The 15,384-nt window shown below is 43.9% G+C and overlaps 1 protein-coding gene across 1 annotated transcript in view; it reads left to right on the plus strand.

The window, feature by feature from the left end:
- Nucleotides 1–26: 26 nt before the first annotated feature.
- The window catches only part of PIK3C2A (phosphatidylinositol-4-phosphate 3-kinase catalytic subunit type 2 alpha), a 127,733-nt gene continuing 112,375 nt past the window's right edge, over nucleotides 27–15,384 (plus strand). The window contains exon 1 of the mRNA XM_062196424.1: nucleotides 27–152. The gene's annotated coding sequence lies outside the window, so the exon portion shown is untranslated. The remainder of the gene's footprint in view (nucleotides 153–15,384) is intronic.

The raw sequence follows: 15,384 nt of genomic DNA on the forward strand, positions 1-15,384 counted from the left end.
TCCCGGAAGTGACGTGCGGTGCTTGGCTGGCCGCGGAGTCGGCCGAAGCTCTCGGCAGCGGCTGAGCCAGCTGAGGGGGGAAATGGCTCGGACCGTGGCGGCGGCTGCAGCGGCTCCGGTTGTGGTGGAGGTGGAGGCTCAGGCGGCGTGAGGTGAGGAGCTGTCTGTGCGCCTGGGGCCGGTACCCCGGGTCCTGCTCTGCGAGGTTGTCGAGGGCTCTCAGGGCGGGAGGATCCCTTGTCGCGGCCCCCAGTCCCCTGGGTGCCCGCCTCTGACCCTCCATCCCGTAGTCTTGGCGCTGCCCAGCCCGGCTCACCTCCCTCCGGGTCTTGCCACCACCCGGGCTATTGGCAGCTGCCCCACGGGAGGTGCGAGGGGCCCGCGCCCCCACCAGGCCCCTCTTGTAGGTGGCGGGAGTGCGCCTGAGGTTGGTTGTGTCCCAAAGGGGGAGGGGAGGCTCCCCCCCCCCCCCCCCCCGGTCCCTCCGGGACCCGTCGCATTCTCTGGTCAGGTTGTTAATGCCGGCCAGTGTGTAGCTGCACTTCTCAGTGATGGCCCTTCTCTCTCACCTCCTGTCCGGTCTCCGGCTTTGGGGACTGAAGATCCTCTTTCTTTTCCCTGGACTTCCTACTCTCCTCCCTGTTGCTTTCCTTTTTTTTTTTTCCCTTCGCCGCGAATCCACTTGCCTTGGGAAAATAGTATTATTTCAGTGTGAATTTAGCGCATCATCTTTCTGGGTGGGCAGTCAGATTAAAAATATTTGCTTAACTCTTCTGAGTGATGGAGGAACAGTAAATAATTGAAGGAAAAAAAAAACCACATACTTATTTTCTTCGCTAAATTGTTTGGCTTTAGAAACTAGATTCTCCAGCTGTGGAATTTTTTCCGGGGGGGGGGGAGGGAGCAGGGATTCTGGAGGGAAATGAAGAAGGAGAAAACTTAGGAGGAAAGATGGAGATAAAGAATGTGGAAGAGAGCAGGGGTAGTTGTTTTTCTATATTGGCCTAGTAGAAGTTGAAATTAAAGTTTTCCTTTGAACGGTAGATGTTTGAAGCGAGGCCTTTCTCATTGAACACGATTACAAGATTAAAGAGAGATCCTAATATCTTTCCAGGTGAGTGGGTGTCAGGCAGAAAAGCTCTGCTGGGAAAATTGTTTAATTTGTTGGAGCATCAAAGCCACAGAGTAGAAAAGATGCAAAAGAAAACTAGTAGTGAAGACATAAAGGGGGAAGCTGCACAGACAGCCGGAAACACGGAGTCCAGGGGAGACTTTGTACCTTTGCCTCCTTGGCTTATGGTTCAGTGTCTACAAGAGGCTGCTCTGCATGGTTGGCTCTTATTTATGATAGCAAATTAGATGGAAATGCCTTAGTTGTGGTAAACAGATTTTTGGAGATAATCGACTTGTTGAATATTAAGACAGTGTTTGAGTACTGAAAAACATAATAAGAGTAGAAATTTTAGTATTTGTTAACTCAAATTTAGTTCCAAAGTGATTTTGTGTTGGTACAGAGGGCATACGGAGCTTCTTCCACAAATTCCATAACTGTTGACTAAATTAACAGATTTTCTTACGTGGTTTTTATGTGCTATTTGTGTTTTGTATGTGTGCTGCTTGAAGTTTTCTTTGCATATATTTATTCACAGGTTTCACTTTTTTTGTATTTCATGGAATAACTGCTTGTATTTAGGATTTGTAGGAACTATAACTTTCTGTGGTTAACCGTGTTAAGTGTGATTCTTTGTTCCTTCCCTCTCCCCAGTCACAGTTCTAAAATTTTTGACTAATTGAAGATTGCTGCATCAGTTCTCATGTTCAGGAAGTTTTCTTTAATCTAGCACAATGTTGTATACTTTGTAAATAAACACATTGGATAAGTGAACTTACACCTACAGAGAGTGTTGAATTTCCCAAGAGCTCAAAATCCTTATCAGAACATCAGACTAACTTATCAGAGCAGCAGTAGTGTAAGGCACTTGAAAAAACTTTTGTGGCTTTCATAACATAAATGATCCATTTTATTAGTTTAGCATAATCCAAAAAGAATTTGAGGCAGTTAAATGATAGTGTTTTAGTGTAGTAAAGTCACATAGTGGGTGATTTGATTGGATAGTTGTACCTGAGGAGAGCTAAAATGTAACCCTCTGAAAAATCTTAGTTCTTGAGGGCCTGTCAGAATGCTGGCACCATAACGGTTCCAGGGATAGAAAAGTGAATGGGATAGAAGAAGTTCTGTAATTTGTCTAGGTAGACAAACATACAAATTATGTCAGTGGGATTATAAAGGTGGTGGTAGATCCAGAGTGCTGAAATGATAGGAGATGGAGAGGGAGTGGATGTGATGAAGAAGATAATACTGAAATTGAGGCTTAAAGGATGAATTCCTTCTATTAATGAGGATGGAGTGGATAAAAGTGATCAGGTTCTAGATTTCACCCTACTGGTACCAAGCAGTGAGATAATTTAGCAAACTGTTTATTACCTCTGGTATCCGTTTTCTTATTTAAGATTTGACTATATGTAATGTACTGCTGTCCAGTAGAACCATTAGATGAGCCAGGAATGGAAGTCACATATGTAAGAGACTTTACATTTCTCCCCTAAGTCTTTGAAATTGAATGTGTATTTTAAATACTTGGGACACATCTCAACTCAGGATAGCCACAATTAGCTGTATGTGGCTAATACCTACTGTAGTGAACAATGTAAATTTAGAGTATGAAAATTCTACTGTTCTGTTCTTTGGTTCCTGCTTGAAAAGGAAAAGCAACTCCCATGAGAAGTGTATTACTGGTAATGTATACTTTTTTATTATTCATATATGATGTTCCTTGTGTGAATATTGTAATCATACTTGGAAATATTGCTCTTAGTAGGGTTTAGGTTATTTGGGGCTAGAAGAAGTTTCTAACCATGAGTCCATTTTTGATATTTTTATTTTATGCATCTTTTTATATTTTAAATCTTTCCTTCTCATTGTAATCTGTTGATTCTAGGGTAATGGATTCAAAAGAATGCACACAGACACTTTAGGCTGTTAAAAGGATTGTGAATTACTTTTAGCTTTCTTTAAAATGTAGACATTTGAGTGCAAAAGCATGATTTTAAAGCACTTGCAATAGATTAGAAAGAGCTTGTTGGCTTAGCAGCAAATATTTGTCTTTTAACTTTGAGAATGCTCTCAGATAGTGTGTACTTAATATTCTTACGGTTAAATGTTAGGCTTACAGTTAGCCGCTTTTTTTTTTTTTTAAAGATTTATTTATTTGAAAGGCAGAAAGGCAGAGTTACAGAGAGGCAAAGAGAGAGAGAGAGAGAGAGGGAGAGAGATAGAGATCTTCCATCCGCTGGTTCACTCCCTGGATGGCTACAACAACTAGAGCTGTATTGATCCAAAGTCAGAAGCCAGGAGCTTCTTCTGGGTCTCCTATGTGGGTGCAGGGGCCCAAGGACTTGGGCCATCTTCCACTGCTTTCCCAGACCATAGCAGAGAGCTGGATGGGAAGTGGAGCAGCGGGGATGTGAACTGGCACCCATACGGGATGCCAGCATTGCATGCGGCAGCTTTACCCACCATGCCACAGTGCTGGCTCCCTATGGTTAGTCTTATAATGCAAGAATTAGATTGTAGATACTGCTAATAATATACAGTGTTGATTCACTTTATTTATTGTGCATTGAGCTTAGTTTTTTAAAAAAACTTTTAGGCTTATTTTAGACAAAAGCACTATGACTGCCAATAATAAATAATTTTCTTATACTTGCATTATTAATGATTCTGAATTAACTAATACTTCCTTCCCACCCCCAGACCTTACTACCTGAGAAGTAAATAGAGCAAGGAAAATGGGATCCAAAGACATTGTGACTTGTTTAGCATAATGTAAGAAAGGCATTGCTTGAATTTGTTTTACAATGCTATGCCCAATGTACTTTTCATATGATCTTTTATGGTATTTGAATGTTAAGATATGTACTGTGTATCAGATTTTTGGACTCTGTATTAAATAATACTTATTTTCTGCTATTAGCTTTTGCCTGTGGATGATTCGGGAAATCTTATCTCAGGCTATTAATTCATTGTAGCTTTATTAATCTAGTCTATATGGAAGATATATATTTATTTTTATATTTCAAAGAGCTGAAATAGAGGCTGGTGACTATAAATGAGCAGCAATATAATGCTGGTTCCTCTTGTGAAGTAAATAGGGACTTGATAAGGAGTTTGAGTGTGGGAAGAGAAAGGTATAGACAGTGTTGATAAAATAGATTTGAAAAATTTGCAAGGGCCTAGCACTGTGGTGTAGTGGGGTAAGCTTCCGCCTGCGCACCAGCATCCCATATGGGCACTGGTTCTAGTCCTGGTTGCTCCTCTTCTGAACCAGCTCTCTACTATGGCCTGGGAAAGCAACGGAAGATGGCCCAAACGCTTGGGCCTCTGTACCTGCTTGGGAGACCAGGAAGAAGCTCCTGGCTCCTGGGTTCGAATTGGCAAAGCTGTTGCAGTCATTTGGGGGGTGAACCAGTGGATAGAAGACCTCTCTCTCTCTCTCTCCCCCTCTCTCTGTCTGAAACTACCTCTCAAGTAAATAAATAAATATTTAAAAAATTTTTTTGCAATATGGGGAATCCTAATGGAAATTGACTATTATTCAAAAAAGTTTCCTATAAAAACAGAAATTACCAGTTTACCCTAAGAAACTAGCAGCAGAAGCAGAAAGAAAATGAATATTACGGCCGGCACCGCGGCTCACTTGGCTAATCCTCCGCCTGCGGTGCTGGCACCCGGGGTTCTAGTCCCAGTTGGGGCGCCGGATTCTGTCCCGGTTGTTCCTCTTCCAGGCCAGCTCTCTGCTGTGGCCCAGGAGGGCAGTGGAGGATGGCCCAAGTGCTTGGGCCCTGCACCTGCATGGGAGACCAGGAGGAAGCACCTGGCTCCTGGCTTCGGATTGGCGCAGTGCACCGGCCGCGGTGCGCTGGCTGTAGCGGACATTTGGAGGGTGAACCAACAGAAGGAAGACCTTTGTCTCTGTCTCTATCTCTCTCACTGTCTAACTCTGCTTGTCAAAAAAAAAAAAATATTATTTAAGTTCTGTTGTTCAATGAGAAGGAAAAGCAAACAGATCAAAATGAGGGTTGGGTATTTGGCCTAGCAGTTGATGTGCTGGTTAAGATGCTGGCATCTCTGAGGAGGGCATCATAGTGCAGCAGCTTTAGCCACTGCCTGTGACGCCAGCATGGTTGCTTTACTTCCAATCCAACTCCCTGCTAATGTGCCTCGTAAAGCAGTAGAAGATGGCTTAAGTCCTTGGGCCCCTGCCTCCAATGTGGGAGAGCTGGATGGAATTCCCGGCTCCTGGCTCTGGCCTGGTCAGGCTGTTGTGGCCATTTGGAGAGTGAACTAGGGAATGTCTTCTCTCCTTTGTCACTCTACCTTTTAAATGCATAACATAAATAATAACAAAAAAAGATTGTTAAGGTGAGAGACTTTATGTTTGGGGGGAAAAAAAAGAGAGAAAGAAATATGTTGGCTTCCTGTCTCAGAGGGCCTGGGTTTGGTTCCTGATTCCAGCCTCATGCCAGTGCAGATACTGAGAGACGGCAGATTATACTGAGAGACAGCTCAAGTTGTTGGGCCCCTGCCACCCAAGTGGGAGACCTGGCTATGGTTTCTGGTTCTGGCCATGGGCTCAGCCCAACTGCAGGCATTTGGGGAATGAACTGTGGGTGGAGCTCTTCCTGTCTGTCTCTCATTCTCTGTCTCTCAAATAAAATATGGAAAAGTGGGAAGTGAGTGAGAGGAAACTACAAAGGGAAATCAGTACTTTGTGATGAGGTAGGAAAAGAACTTGGATGTTGATGGGAGAAAGAAATATCTTAGTTTTGAAAATGTCAGTCTAAGTTGGGGAACAGGAAAATACTGTCTTCAAATGTTTTATGTACATTTGTGATAGTTTTTCATCACTATACAAGATATCTGAGAGGAACCACTTATAAAACAAAGAAGTTTATTTTGACTCATGTTTTTAGAAGTTCACAGTCCCCGGCCACCTGAGCCTCATGCCCATTGGTTTGGCTTTCTGGTGAGACTCACAGGGTGACAGTAATGGAGCTTGTGTGAAGGAACCATCACATGGTGAACCAGGAAGCAGAGAGAGAGAGCCAGAGACAGAGAGGCTAGGCTCAACTCACCTTTTTAAAAAAATTTTTTTTTTTTATTTTTGACAGGCAGAGTGGACAGAGAGAGAGAGAGAAAGGTCTTCCTTTGCTGTTGGTTCACCCTCCAATGGCCGCCACACCGCGCTGAGCCGAAGGCAGGAGCCAGGTGCTTATCCTGGTCTCCCATGGGGTGCAGGGCCCAAGCACTTGGGCCATCCTCCACTGCAATCCCAGGCCACAGCAGAGAGCTGGCCTGGAAGAGGGGCAACTCAACTCACCTTTTATAACCAACCCTCTCCCTAGACCCTACCCTCTATGGGTATGCCCTCAGTTTCCACTGGACTCACCTCCTAAACACCTTAATTGGATTAAGTTTCAGCTCTCTGAGTACCATTAACTTATGAGTTGGTATTTAAAGTCCTATATGAAAGGTGGGTATTGGGATAATGGTTAATTTGCTGCTTAGTATTTCTGCATCCCATATCAGAGTGCTTGGTTTCAAGTCCTGGCTCTGTTCCCAATTCTAGCTTCCTGCTAATGAGTACCAGGGGAGGCAACAAGTAATGGCTCAAATTGTTGGGTCCCTATCACCCATGTGGGAGACCTGGAATGAGTTTCTGGCACCTGGCTTTGGCCTGGATCAGTCCCAGCTGTTGCTGGTATTTGGGAAGTGAATCAGTGGATAGGAGATCTCTGTCTCTCTTTGTATCTGCTTGCCTTTCAATTAAATGAATAAAAATATATATAAAAAAAAAAAAGTCCTATATGATCTTGGGAACTGAATCCTATGTAATGTGTAGCTACTCTGAAATCTCTTTACAGTTTAGTTGAAATAAGGTGCTCTTTGGCTTTAAGAAATTTGGAATAGCCTAGTTTCATCCAACCGGATCTCATAATGACATTTACCAGACTAGAATTCTGCATCTGTTATAAAGCATGACATGACATTACAGTTGTTTAGGATTCTTTTTTAAAGTCATACTTATTGTGTTATATATGTAGTAAAATTCACCTGTTTTAGGTGTATGGTTTGTAAATTATAAAAAAAAACAAAACAAGGATGGTTGTATAACTGCCAACAACACAATTAAGATTTAGAATATTTTCATCATTTCAGAGTTTTTTTCTGTCCCTCTGTAGTTAATCCCTTCTTCTACCCCAAGGTCCTGGCAACAACTGATTTGTTTGTATCCCTGTACTTTGGCTTTTCCCAGAATGTCATATAAATTGGATCATGTGGTATACAGCTTTTGAGTCTGAGTTCTTTCTTTTAGCATACTTTTGAGATTCAGTAAAGAGGCCTCTTTGTAAAATAACTTATTTTTATTTTATTTTTAAAAGATTTATTTATTTTGAAAGTCAAAGTTACAGAGAGAGAGAGGGAAAGACAGTGAGGGGGATCATCTATCTGCTGGTTTACTCCCCAGATAGCTGCAACAGTGGCTTTGTGCCAGGCTGAAGCCAGGAGTTTTATCCGGGTCTCTAATACGGGTGATAGGGACCCACACACTTGGACTATCATGTGCTGCTTCCTAAGGATGTATAAACAGGAAGCTGGATTGGAAACAGGAGCCAGATTCAAAACAGCACTCCGATGTGGGATGCAGGTGTGCCAACCAGTGGCTTAATCCACTGTGCCCTAGTGCCTGTTCAAGTAAGTTCTTTTTATTTATTTATTTATTTATTTATTATTTTTGACAGAGTGGACAGTGAGAGAGAGAGAGAGAGAGAGAGAGAGACAGAGAGAAAGGTCTTCCTTTGCCGTTGGTTCACCCTCCAATAGCCGCTGTGGCCGGCACGCTGTGGCCGGCACGCTGTGGCCGGCGTGCTGCGCTGATCCGAAGGCAGGAGCCAGGTGCTTATCCTGGTCTCCCTATGGGGTGCAGGACCCAAGCACTTGGGCCATCCTCCACTGCACTTCTGGGCCATAGCAGAGAGCTGGCCTGGAAGAGGGGCAGCCGGGACAGAATCTGGCGCCAGACCAGGACTAGAACCCGGTGTGCCGGCGCTGCAAGGCGGAGGATGAGCCTGTTGAGCCATGGCGCCGGCCTCAAGTAAATTATTTCTTAGGAAATTTATAGAAAATTGTGATGTGAATAAAGAAAATTTTCATGGACCCTGGACCTGGTTTTATCCTATTATTTGTTTTTTATGTATACAAGCTATTTTTTGCTCATTGTCAAAATCACAGGGTTCTAGAATTAAGTTTTTTGAAAGTGGGAAACTGAAGATTTGTCAGGATGATGGCTTTGTGATACTTTTATTGTGGTAGGTTAGATATCACAGAATTTGTCATTTTAATCATTTTTAAGTGCATAGTTCCACGACCTTAATTAGAGTCACAATGTTGTGAACTTATCACCACTATTTCTAAGATTGTCTTCATTGCAGACAGAAATTCTACACCCATGAAGGAGTAACTAACCATTCCCCCTTCCCTCTAACCCTTAGTAAACACTTACCTATTTTCTCCTTTGAATTTATCTGTTCTTGATATTTATATGTAAGTGCAGTCATGCAGTATTTGTCCTTTTATGTCTGACTTATTTCACTTAGCATAATGTTTTCGAGGTTTGTCTGTATTGCAGCACCTGTCAATTTTCTGTGACTGAATAATGTTCCATTAAATATATTACCACATTTTGTATTCATTTGTTGGACATGTCCACCTTTTGGCTATTGTAAATAATGTTGCTAGAAACATTAGTGTATAAATATTTGAGTCCCTGTTTTTAGTTCTGTTTTTAGTTCTTTCGGATTTATATCTAGGAGTGGAATATCTGAGTCATAGAGAAGTTGTTTTTAATTTTTTGAGGCAATACCAAAGTGCTTTTCAAAGTGGCTTCATTTTACATTCTTCTACCAACAAAGAAAAAGGGTTTCAATTTCTCTGTATCCTTGCTATCACTTAAAAAAAAAAAAAAGATTTATTTATTTGAAAGTCAGAGTTACACAGAGAGAGAAGGAGCAGCAGAAAGAGTGAGAGAGGTATTCCATCCACTGGTTCACTCTCCAGTTGGCTGCAACGGCCAGAGCTGCACCGATCTGAAACCAGGAGCCAGGAACTTCTTCTGGTCCGTCCCCACTCCCTCCATCCCCCCCCCCCCCCCCCCCCCAGTGGCCCAAGGACTTAGGCCGTCTTGTACTGTTTTCGCAGGCCACAGCAGAGAGCTCGATCAGAGGTGGAGCAGCCCTTATGGGATGTTGGCACTGCAGGTGTTGCCGCTTTACCTGCTATGTCACAGTGCTGGCCCCCTGTGGCCCCGTTATCACTTTTTTCTTTCTTTCTTTTTTTTTTTAGCTATATCCATTCAAATAGATTTAAAGGGGTATCTCATTGTTTTTGATTTGCATTTTCCTAATGACTAATTTTGTCTTTTGAAGCAGTTGTTGGCAATAAGCTGCTTTTTTAAATCGTAGGAACATATTGATGTTTATTTTAATAATTGGCCAAAAATGTATTTTTAAATTTTTATTATTTGAGAAGCAGAGGGGGAGAGTTCCCATCTATTGGTTCACTCTCCAATTGCCCAGAGTGACCCCTGGCTTAGGGACTAATACTGGGAGCCAGGAACTAAATCCTGGTCTCCCACATGGGTGGCAGGGAACCAGTTATGTGAACCATCGCCCCTGCCTCCCAGAGTAGACATTATTAGCAGGAAGCTGGAGTCAGGAGCTCAATGTCAAATTCAGATACTCTAGTGTGGGACATGGGTATTGTAACTACTAGGCTAAATGCCCGCCTCCTCATATATGTGGTTTTTTAGAAAGATTTGTTTACTTGTTTGAAAGGCAGAGGGATTACCTGGGTTGAGGGGAGTAGTGGAGGGAGATATCTTCCATCTGCTGGTTCATACCCCCAGATGGCAGGAACAGCCAAGTCTGGGCCAGGTCAAAGCCAGCAACATGGCCAGCGCCGCGGCTCAATAGTCTAATCCTCCGCCTGTGGTGCCGGCACACCGGGTTCTAGTCCTGGTTGGGGTGCCGGGTTCTGTCCCAGTTGCCCCTCTTCCAGTCCAGCTCTCTGCTGTGGCCCAAGTGCTTGGGCCCTGCACCCGCATAGGAGACCAGGAGAAGCACCTGGCTCCTGGCTTCGGATCAGCGCAGCACGCTGGCCACAGCAGCCATTAAGGGGTGAACCAACGGAAAAAGGAAGACCTTTCTCTCTCTCTCTCTCTCTCACTGTCTACTCTGTCAAAAATTAAAAAAAAAAAAAAGACACAAAAAGCCAGCAACAAGGAACTCCATCCTGGTTTACCCCATGGGGGCAGGGGCCCAGATCCTTGGACCATTTTTTGCTGCCTTCTTGGGTACATTAGTGGGAAGCTGGGTCAGAAGTAGAGTAGCCAAGACTCAAACTGGCACTATCTTGTGTGATGCTGTCATGGCAAGTGGCAGCTTAACCTGTACTATACTACCAGACCCCCAACATATGTTGTTTTTTTTTTTTTTTTTTTTTTTTTACAGATTGATTTATTTATTTGAAAGGCAGAGTTATAGAGAGGCAGAGGCAGAGAGAGAGAGATCTTCCATTCCCTGGTTCACTCCTCAGATGGGCGCAACTGCTGGAGCTGTGCCGATATGGAGCCAGGAGCCAGGAGCTTCTTCCAGGTCTCTCACGTAGGTTCAGGGGCCCATGCACTTGGGCCATCTTCTACTGCTTTCCCAGGCCATAGCAGAGAGGTAGATCGGAACCGGTGCCCATATGGGATGCCGGCACTGCAGAGATGCCTTACGCACTATGCCACAGCGCCGGGCCCCAACATATGTATTTTTAACAGTCTGTTATAAAGTAAGCATTTTATATATGTGTATGTGATACACATACATATGTATAATTTTATTCAACCTTGAAAACACTATGACTATCTACCTTTTACAGATGAGGAAACTAAAGACAAAGGGAGATTAAGTACTTTGCTTAAAATAACACAGTTAAGAGGCTAGCTTGGTGGCGTAAAGCCACTGTGTGCAGTGCTGGCATCTCATATGGATGCCGGTTCGGATCCTGCCTGTTCTGATCCAACTCTCTGCTATGGCCTGGGAAAGCAGTACAAGATGGCCCAAGTCCTTGGACACCTGCACCCTTGTAGGAGACCTAGAAGAAGCTCCTGGCTCCTGGCTTTGGATGAGCTCAACTCCGTCCATTGCTGCCATTTGGGGAGTGAACCAATGGATGGAAGATTTCTCTCTGCCTCTGCCTCTGCCACTCTGCCTTTCAAATAGATAAATAAATCTTTTTAAAAAATCTAAAAAATAAAAGCACAGTAAATAAGAGGAAGGTCTGATATTTGAGCTCATCCTGCTATTACTTTGTTCTTTCTCCTGTCCTTTTGTAAACCTTTTATTTATGTTTAATTTTTTCATAAAAACTAACTTCATGCAAATGCTGATGTCATGTGCTATCAAGAGTTCTCTTTTAGCCATAGAAATTGATGGAGTTTGAAGAACAGTTTGTGAACTATTTGTTAGTTTTTGTTTTTGTCATTATTGCTATTCAGTTTAATTTTTCCACTGACGTAAGCCACATGAACCTGCAAGCATGTATCGTATCACTTAACACAGAAGCTTCACTGTTACTTGTCATGTTGGAACTGGGGTAGTGTCAGGGTATGTCTACTGACTCATGTGAAATGAATGAACAGTAAAGTAGTCTAAAGTTCAGTATTCATCTTCACAAAGTTGTACTACTATTGGGATTTTGAGTTAGATTGAAAACTGCTTGGTCAGCAAAATGTCTTTCCATAGGAACCTCTCATGACTAAATCCTTTCTTTCTTTGTGCTGCTCCAAGACACATATAGTGATAGACATGCAAATGCAAAAACTTGTTTTGGCAGGATGCCATAGTTATCAGTCTTTTATGTACAGAATGTTGCTCCTAAGGTTTAAAGGTAGAATAATGAATGCTAGGGCTCATTACACTAAAGTGTAGTCATTGCTTTTTGTTAAAATATGATAATTAAGTCCCTTGTTAATATATTTGTAGTTCTTTTACAAAGCATAATCTTTTACTTTTTAAAAAAAAGATTTTAAAAATTTTACTTGGAAGTCAGAGTTACATAGAGAGAGGAGAGGCAGAGAGAGAGAGAGAGAGTTCTTCCACCTGGTGGTTCACTCCCCAGATGGCCGCATTGGCTGGAGTTGCTTCGATCTGAAGCTTGGAGCTAGGAGTTTCCTCCAGTCTCCCACATGGGTACAGGGGCCTAAGGGCTTGGGCCATCTTCTACTGCTCTCCCCGGGCCATAGCAGAGAGCTGGACAGGAAGTGGAGCAGCTGGGACTAGAACCGACACCCATATGGGATGCCGATGCTTCAGGCCAGGGCATTAACCCACTGCACCACAGCGCTGGCCCCAAAGCATAATCTTTTTTTTTTTTTATTTTTTTATTTGACAGCTAGAGAGAGAGAAAGGTCTTCCTTCCGTTGGTTCACTCCCCAAATGGCCGCCACGGCTGGCGCTGTGCCAATCTGAAGCCAGGAGCCAGGTACCTTTTCCTGGTCTCCCATGCGGGTACAGGGGCCCAAGGACTTGGGCCATCCTCCACTGCCCTCCCAGGCCACAGCAGAGAGCTGGACTGGAAGAGGAGCAACCGGGACTAGAACCCAGCACCCAAATGGGATGCCGGCACCACAGGCGGAAGATTAACCACGTGAGCCACGGCGCCGGCTCCAAAGCATAATCTTAATAATAAAGTTTCATGTAGGCTGAAGAATGGAATGCAAGCTTGTCAAAGCTCATGCATCTTCCATGTACTAGTTCTCTCCCCAGATGGCTGCAACAGCTAGAGCTGAGGTAATCTGACCAGGAGCCAGGAGCTTCTTCTAGGTCTACCACATGGTTGCAGGGGTCCAAGGACTTGGACTAACCTCCACTGCTACTCCAGGTGCATCATTAGGGAGCTGGATCTGAAGTGGAGCATCCGGGACTGTAGCCAGCACTCATATGGGATGCTGGGGCTTTAACCCTCTGTGCCACAACACCGGCCCCAGGCTTATGCATCTTTAAACTTGTGAATAAGCTTGGGAAGATTGTCCTTGGCTTTTCTTTCTTTCTTTCCTTTTTTTTTTACAGGCAGAGTGGACAGTGAGAGAGAGACAGAGAGAAAGGTCTTCCTTTGCCGTTGGTTCACCCTCCAATGGCCACCATGGCCAGCGTGCTGCGGCTGGCGCATCGCGCTGATCCGAAGCCAGGAGCCAGGTGCTTCTCCTGGTCTCCCATGCGGGTGCAGGGCCCAAGGACCTGGGCCATCCTCCACTGCCTTCCCGGGCCATAGCAGAGAGCTGGCCTGGAACAGGGGCAACCGGGACAGAATCCGGCGCCCCAACCAGGACTAGAACCCGGTGTGCCGGCGCCGCAAGGCGGAGGATTAGCCTGTTAAGCCATGGTGCCGGCGCGTCCTTGGCTTTTCTTATAACTCTTTTTTTTTTTTTTTTTACTTTTTTTTTAACTTTTATTTAATGAATATAAATTTCCAATATATAGCTTATGGATTACAATGGCTTCCCCCTCCCATAACTTCCCTCCCACCCGCAACCCTCCCCTCTCCCGCTCCCTCTCCCCTTCCATTCACATCAAGATTCATTTTCAATTCTCTTTATATACAGAAGATCAATTTAGTATATATTAAGTAAAGATTTCAACAGTTTGCACCCACATAGAAACACAAAGTGAAACACACTGTTTGAGTACTAGTTATAGCATTAAATCACAATGAACAGCACAGTAAGGACAGAGATCCCACATGAGGAGCAAGTGCACAGTGACTCCTGTTGTTGACCCAACAAATTGACACTCTAGTTTATGGCGCCAGTAACTACCCTAGGCTCCCGTCAAGCTCATTCTTTCTTGTGTCCATTCTTTATGTCCAGGTTGTGCCCTCAATTTCATCTTTTCTCTGACCATATTATTAAAAATAGTATCCCCAGGGTGGGCATTTAGCCTAGCAGTAGAGATGCCTGCATCCCACATTGGAGTTCCTAGGTTCAATATCTGACTCTGCTTCAGACTCTAGCTTCTTGCTAATGGAAACCCTGGGAGACAGTAGTGATATCTGAAGTGACTGGATCCCTAACACCGATGTGGAAGACCTGGATTGAGTTTCTTTTCTTTCTTTTTTTTTCTTTTTCTTTTTTTTGACAGGCAGAGTTAGACAGTGAGAGAGAGAGAGAGAGACAGAAATAAAGGTCTTCCTTCTGTTGGTTCACCCTCCAAATGGCCGCCACGGCCAGCACGCTGCGCCAATCCGAAGCCAGGAGCCAGGTGCCTCCTCCTGATCTCCCATGTGGGTGCAGGGCCCAAGCACTTGGGCCATCCTCCACTGCCCTCCCGGACCACAGCAGAGAGCTGGACCAGAAGAGGAGCAACCGAGACAGAATCCAGCGCCCCAACCGGGACTAGAACCCGGGGTGCCTGGCGCCGCAGGTGGAGGATTAGCCTAGTGAGCCGCGGCGCTGGCCAGATTGAGTTTCTAACTCTCAGGTTCAGCCCCAGCCAGTGGCTGTTGCAGGCATTTGGAGAGTGAACCAACAGATGGGAGCTCTTTCCCTCTGTGTCACTTGGTCTCTCAAATAAATGTTACAAAATGTTCCTCCAGGTAATTATTCTATGTCACATTATTGTTTTCTGTTAATTTCCTATCTAAATTTATGCTTGTTTACTTGTTTGAGTAAAACCACTAATTTACATTTCTCCTGGTATCACCCTAGACCAGGTCACTGCCTGCTGGCTTTTTTATTTCAGTTACCTGTTAACTGGTTTCTTGTGTATATTTTCCACCAAGCAATAGGGATCTTTGAACACTGTAAATCAGATCACATGAATGCCTGAATTTGAAATCCACTTTTGGCTTTCTATTATACCTAATAATTTAGTACAGGATTATATTCCCTTTTGCCCAAATATATGAAGTTTAATTATAAAAGTTCTTATCGGTGATGGAGAATTATTTTTGGGGAGAATAGTTTGGATTTAAAAAATTTTTATTTTATTTGCTTAAAGGGCACAGAGAGAGTTATCAGTCTTCCATCTGTTGGTTCATTTCCCAAATGTCTAGAACAACCACGATTGGGGCCAGTTCAAAGCCAGGAGCCAGGAACTATATCCAGTTCTCCCATGGGAGTGGCAGAGACTGGATTACTTGAGCCATTACCTGCTGCCTCCTATGTTGCATATTAGCAAGAAGCTGGAATCAGAGCAGAGCCAAGATTCTATCCTAGATAA

Source organism: Lepus europaeus, chromosome 7 (genome assembly GCF_033115175.1).
Source record: "Lepus europaeus isolate LE1 chromosome 7, mLepTim1.pri, whole genome shotgun sequence".
NCBI classification, from domain to species: domain Eukaryota; kingdom Metazoa; phylum Chordata; class Mammalia; order Lagomorpha; family Leporidae; genus Lepus; species Lepus europaeus.